The sequence below is a fragment of the Micromys minutus genome (genome assembly GCF_963924665.1).
Source record: "Micromys minutus genome assembly, chromosome: 3".
In the NCBI taxonomy this organism is placed as follows: domain Eukaryota; kingdom Metazoa; phylum Chordata; class Mammalia; order Rodentia; family Muridae; genus Micromys; species Micromys minutus.
In genome coordinates, this window is record NC_137972.1 from 29,427,708 (window position 1) to 29,434,688 (window position 6,981).

General features: G+C 43.4%; 1 pseudogene across 1 annotated transcript; it reads right to left on the reverse strand.

Annotated features, from left to right (window-relative positions):
• Positions 1-375: 375 nt before the first annotated feature.
• On the reverse strand, positions 376-844 carry LOC308418872 (ER membrane protein complex subunit 4-like; annotated as a pseudogene). The gene has a single exon. The product of its transcript is annotated as an ER membrane protein complex subunit 4-like (transcript).
• Positions 845-6,981: the final 6,137 nt, after the last annotated feature.

A 6,981-nucleotide genomic window follows, 5' to 3' on the forward strand; every position in this document is an offset into this window, starting at 1 on the left:
TGCTAATGTGATATAGAAGTGAAATATTAAAATAGACTTAAGGGGAACATTAAAGCATTGTTCTCAGCCATTTAATTTATTGAAAGGAGATGCTTCTACGCAGCAGCTGCTATTCTCTTGTTTACATAGAGTCTGGTTTTGTTTGTTGCTCTGTTCTGGGAACATAAATAAAGTTTTCTACATTGTTTTTAGTCATAAGTTGTGCTATAGTCTCTTCTCTGCTGTAACATGCTGAGTACTGCCCTTGCAGAATCCTCACCAGGGAAATTTCACAAGTGTTTAGGTTCTTCTCAACATGCATGATTAAGTAAGGATATGGAGGAGTCAACAGCTTAAAATGCAAATGAGGTTCATATACATGGTGCTTTCTCAGGTTCACAGAAGTAATCCTCCACCACTGAACTCCATTCTCTCAGGGGGCTCAGTAAAGGCTAGCCAATCTGATGCACGTGTAGGCAACAGTCCCATGGACTGACACTTGTAAACAGCCAATGTCATACCCATCAGGTTCCCAATGATATAGACCAAACCTTGAAGAAACTTCTGACTTGAGCTCTCCAGCATCTTGAAAGTGACTGAAATGTGTCTCCAGGCCATCATACTCACCATCACAGCAGAGAAGATGGAAATGGCATTGCCTCTGTACTTTCTCCACCATGATCTGGTCGCTCTCTTGCACGCCGGTATCAGGCACTTGCTTGTCTAAGTAACCTACTGGATAGAGTGAGTCTCCCTGCCCACTGCCCTGGTCACTTCGGCCCCTGCTGCCTCCTCCTGGTCCACTCAGCTCAATGCCCCATTTGAACTGCCAGCCTCGGTTGGTCACCAGGCCCCCCTGGGTCATGACTGCTGCCACTGGTTAAAGTAGCATCACCCTCCCACTGTGTTCCGTTCATAGAAAATATATGTGTGTGTGTGTGTGTGTGTGTGTGTGTGTGTGTGTGTGTGTGTGTGTATTTTAAATCTGCATCCCCTCCACACAAAGCCAGTGTGGATTTAACTTCCCATCATTTTTTAAAATCACATTGTCATTGTTCATCTATTTTTCTAAGAATCATCAGATAGATAGATAGACAGACAGAGACAGACAGACAGACAGACAGACAGACAGACAGGCAGGCAGGCAGGCAGACAGACAGACAGACAGACAGACAGACAGATAGATAGATAGATAGACTGACAGACAGACAGGCAGACAGGCAGACAGGCAGATGGACAGACAGATAAGCAGGGAGGTGAAGGGCCGAGTCCACTCTGTCACAGGGCATGGCGCCTGGGGAAGCAGAATGCAGGGAGTTTGACTGCGATGCTGGGCAGTAGAGAAAAGCTGAGGCTCTGCTCTCCATGTGGGAAAGTCACAGCTGACTCAGGGGTCTTGGAGCCTGCAACTGTGGGGTGCTCAGACCCTTGGACAGCCAGGCGCTACTGGGAGTCTCTGAAGACCAGAGAACAGAATCAGGGGCCCGCAGGCTGGGGACAGTGTCTAGCCTGGGGCTGGGGGTAAGAGGGGGAGCCCTGGGTTGTCCCAGAGGGAGATTGTGAGGGAAAGGGGAGCTCAGGCTCTTCCCATTGGGGAGGATTGTCTTTGGCTTGACGGATGCAGGCTTGGTGGCCCTTGTGGTTGGGAGCACAAAGAGGCCTTCTTATAAGAGATTAGGCTGCAGCTCTGTAGGTGAAAGCCTTCTTCATGGCTCCCCACAGTGGATCTCCATGAAAAGTGTTAATCCACAGTTCTAAACAGTTTATTGTCATGGTGGAAAATAAATGCATAAAACCAAACCCAACTTCTCAGGGTGGGCCTGAGATTAAATACCTTTCGAAGGGAGGAATGTCTTAGGAAGCCCTCCGGGCCTCTAGGCACCTTGTTAGCATGGAAAACTCTGTTTTGGGCCTTATGCGACCATAGAACACATTTCGTCCATGGTACATGTTCCAACTCAGCAGTCCGGCAGGGAGCTGGGAGTCACCTAAGCCTCAGGTGTGTGCCCACCATGTCTCAGGGTCTCGACCTGCTCTACCTCACCAAACTTCCTGGCATGGTTTTAAGTCCCACAGGCAGGCAGAGTTCACTTGTTTAATTTCTCCATTGGACTGCATATCCCACAAAACCCAGGATTAGAGTTTTCTCTCCTATGTTTCCACAACTGGGTGTTCACAGTTGTTCCATGAATATTTGCTGAAGGAAGAGATTGATTACTTTAAGGATATGAGTTTAGCCTCTTACTTACATTATATAAGTAAGAAAAGATTTTTAAGCAGCTCATAATTTGGAAGATTAGGAGTCTACGGTCATGTGCTAGCATCTAGCGAGTGTCTTCTGTTGCATTATAACGCAGCAGAGAAAAAGCCAGTTGCCAGCTTGGGTCTGTCCTCTTTTTTCTTTTCTTTAGTCTTTTTTAACAGTCCAGTCATTATCTGCCTCACAGTCCAATCCCCCGACTATTTCTCCTCATCTCCAAGATGATGTCCCCACCCCTTCCACACCCACCCCATCAAACCTTCCCATTCTCTAGGGCCTCAAATCTCTTGAGAGTTAGGTGTGTCTTCTCTCACTGAGGTCAGAATAGGATGTCTGCTATATATGTGTCAGGGGCCTCATATCAGCTGGTGTATGCTGACTGGTTCATGGCTCAGTGTCTGAGAGATCTCAGAGGTCTGGATCAGTTGAAACTGCTGGTCTTTCTAAGCAGTTGCCATCCTCCTTAGCTTCTTCCAGATTTTCCCTAACTCAAAAATGCCCTTCCCCCAACCCCAGCTTATGTCCATTGGTTAGATATCTGCATCTGACTAATCTGCTTGAGGCCAGCAGCTATGCTTGGTTCCTGTCTATAAGCACACCATAGCATCAGTAATAGTGTCAGACCTTGGAACCTTCTCCCCTTAAGCTAGATCCTAATTTGGGCCTCTCACTGAACATCCTTTCCCTCAGTGGTCTGTCCTCTTAAAAACCAACAATGTCATCTCCCTCTTTCCAATGAGATGGGCCAGTACTTAGAAGATCCTAGAGATTCTCCAAGAAGACTCCTTGATCTTATTTTTTAAAATGAAGCAAGGCAGCAGACTACAAAAACCAACTATACAAAACTCATTGGCTTTTCCGTCAGTCTAAAGCAAAGACCCAGCAAAAGAAACCAGGTAAACAATACTATTCACAACAGCCTCAAAACAAAACAAAAAACATTAGCAAGGATAGGCAAATGAGACTGTATCAGATGGAGCGCCAGCTTTGGGTACATGAAGTAGACATGAAATGTGTCATCTCAAGCATCCCCTAATATAAGAGGCCTCCTGTGGCCTGTACATCTCATGTAACACAACACAAATAGCCAGCACTTGTACCAGGTGCTTTCTACCCACATGGCTTTGGGAAAGTCTCTTCCATGCCCAGTGTTGTAATACACAGGCAACCAACTTGGAGTAAGTAGAGGTTAAAGCTGGCAGAAGACACTGGTCCCAGATTTGTTTTGTTTAATGGGTGTTGTTTTAGTTGAGTTTTAATGGTCTTGGATAAATAAATGTGCTAACATTTTAAAACTTCCTAGCTCACCCAACTGCCCACTTTGAGTTTTCTGGACCTAATCAAGCATCAGCATTGACTATATACTTGGGTTACTGAGTTTTTGAGCCTTCAGTCCCTGGACCAGGTGTCTCTTGCACCCTAGTTACTCAGGAATCTGCAGACATTCTTCTCCCTGCCGAGCCCCCTAACATCACAGTTCTGGATAGAACAGCATCTGCCGGGACCTGAGTCCCTAGACCCAACAAATTCCAGGTTACAGTATGAGAGTCTCATTCACTGTGTCAGTGTATGTAAAGTCTATTCTGGGTATTTTTAGGATAAGCATTCAAACATGTGTGGAGACCCTCAGGAAAAGGGGGAAAGATGCCTACAAAATAGCTCATATATTCAGAAAAAAATTTAAACCATATGTTTTTGCTTCTTTTACTGATTCTTTTACAAGTAAACCATTAAACTGTAGTCCTCTAAGAGTTGTTTGATGTCCCAAGAGCTCCCAAATATTTTACAAGCTGTTTTCCTTAGAACCAAGAGGATGTGTTTAAACTTACCTAAGAGGTATGGAAAGAGCCCAAATCTGAAGGATTCTTTCATGGCCTTTGAATTGGACCCAGTGAATATTTTGGCCTCTCGCTCTCCATGGTGGGTGAAATCTCTAACTGTCAGGGTGAAATCGGGCTGACTTGGTTTCTGGACACATAGGAAAAAAATGTCTGGATGGATCTAGGCTTGGAGAAGGTGTCACATGTGTAAATGTGGCTTTTCTGATACTTGGCCCCATTCTCTGAATTAAGGGCCAAGTGAAAATCAATCAAAGGTTCGTAGCAAATGGGTTCCTAGCCCACTCATCTGAAGACCAGACTGCATCTCAAGGTTTCTCCTACAGTTACAAACTGACTATTGCAAACTGACATCTCTCTTAACATCCCAATCAGCAAGGAACAGGAATCTCACTCTGTGGACGGCAGTGTCCCAGGAAGCATGGCTCTGCACATTCCCTTACCTGCTCCATCATGGATACACACGTATGATTTCAATCTCGCTTGGGCAACACTGATGGCCATTTTATCACCTCAACTCATGCTGCTCTTGACACATGTGTTTTCCTCCCACTAGGTTATTTTTTTATTTTTGAAAAAATAAATTCAATAGTAGTTTTAATATCTCTGTTTTTAACTGTAGGGTACCCTTCACAAATCCACAGATTAACAATCATACTTCATTCTTATTATTCTTAGGGAATCCTAGTAGCAGCCTTCCCACCATCCTCATCATTCAGAGAGCAGTGACATTCAAAAGCAGTGGGTAATGATGGAGCTGGCATGCATTCTTTGATTTTAAAAGAATGGAGGCAACTTCTTTGGAGGAAGTTTGACTTCAGCAAACACCACAGGACAGAAAATCCACTCTGTGTGCTAGGTGACTGCATTTTAATGAGCACCACAGGGCACTATGACCACTCAGTGGGCTAGGATGGCTGCATTGTGTCAAGAACAAGTCAATCTCTAGCCCTAAGAAAGCTGAGGAAGGGTGTGAGCCTCCTGTGGATGTTTGCTAAACAGCTATGATGGCAGAAGTCTTCCCAGTGAGCTGATGACAACCTTCTAGGCTGAGGACAATAGGGAGGGACAGTCAGGTTCACTGTAGTTTAAGAAAAACAAGCTAATCAAGTTAAGAGACTTCTATGACTCTGTTATTATCCAGAATAAAAAAAATCACCTCAGGCACCTGGATCTTTTCAGAATGAAAGCACAATTGAGACAAAACCCAGGATGTTGCCAAATTCCATGGTTTTTAATATTTTCTTAAGGACCCTGGGGTTTGCATGCTAAGCAGTCAGTGCAGTATTTGGCTTAGACTGTATTCTGGTATAGCATGGCAGGGATCATGGGTGCTATCTCTGACTCCAATGGCACTCCTGTCCTCTTCATGTCCAGAGGAAGTGGGTGATTCAGTAGACACAGCACAGCAAGTCCTTGAAACCCAAAATTTTTCCTTCAGAATCCAGTGGCAGGAAAACACTAAAGCTGTGCTTTTGCATCTGTAGTCTAATATCTCTTGACAAAGAAAGAGAATATTTTAGTGGTAAATCGGTCTTCCACCTATCACCCATCAAAATACCACCACTGTTCACCCCATCCTCATCCTGGAATTCCCACAGTAATTAGACTCTCTTAGCATCTAGTCATCAGTTTTCTCATAGCTGACCTTGCCTGTGCCTTCACACCCAACATTCTCTATTCCCATGCATAGACCCCTGTGCCTAAGCCCTCTCTATTATTCAATGACATTGACACCTAACATGTATTGCTTGGACAGAGCTCTCAGAAGTTCATTCTGACTACAAATGCAAATCTTGGGCATCTTGGTCAGGGCCTTTTTCTCTCAGGTTGTGTGCCCTTCATATTTCCCCTTCTTCTTATCAGGACTACTCGCTACACTCACCAGTGTTGGAAGCTAATCCTAAGTATGAGAATCAAGACAAGCTTAGCTTCTAATCATTGATCCACTGATAGACCTTGCTCAGCATCTCAGTCACCTAGTCCACTTTTAACATAATAGGAATATCGTTGCAGACAAGGCTTCAATGTAATAATCCATGTCAAGACTTGACTTTATTTTTTAATGTAGTGAAGCAGCCTATCTCTAGTTTTGTGTGTGTGTGTGTATTTACCACGATTGTGTATTTCACCATTCTTCTCATTGAAGGCTTTGAAACATCAGATGGGATTGGAGTCACTATGCCGGTTACAGACAAAGTCATCTGTTGTATTGTTGAACCACGGTAGAATTCAGTCTGTTGTATTGTTGGACCATGGTAGAATTCCTTGAGGCTCACTCTTCTCCGGTTACGGTCTGCAGACTCTAAGCCCAGCATTCTTTTTTTTTTTCTTTTTTTCTTTAACTTTACTTTAAAAAACAAAGATAAAGGTACAGATTTTTAAGCATTTTTGCATTAAAGTATACAAACACATTTTTATAAGGTTGTAATTAAGTATTTGTGGGTACATATACATACACATATGTATATATGTAACAATAATATAGGAAAAGAGGTTATTAATTTGAGGAGATAGGAGAGAAACTGGGAGGGGCTTTAGGGGAAAAAGGGGATGTAATATAGTTCTATTTTAATTAAAATATATTATTTTTTTCTTGATCTTCACACAGTCTGTGGGTTGTTTCTGGGGTATTCAGGGCTTTCTGGGGTTAGTATCCCATTATCAGTGTCTGCATGTTATGTCTGTTCTTTTCTGACTGGGTTATCTCACTCAGGATGATATTCTCTAGATGCATCCATTTTCTTGAGAATTTTGTTAGGCCATTGTTCTGATAGCTGAGTAGTACTCCATTGTGTAAATGTACCACAATTTTTGTATCCATTCATCTACTGAAGGACATCTGGGTTCTTTCCAGTTTCTGGCTATTATAAATAGAGCTGCAATGAACATTGTGGTGCATGT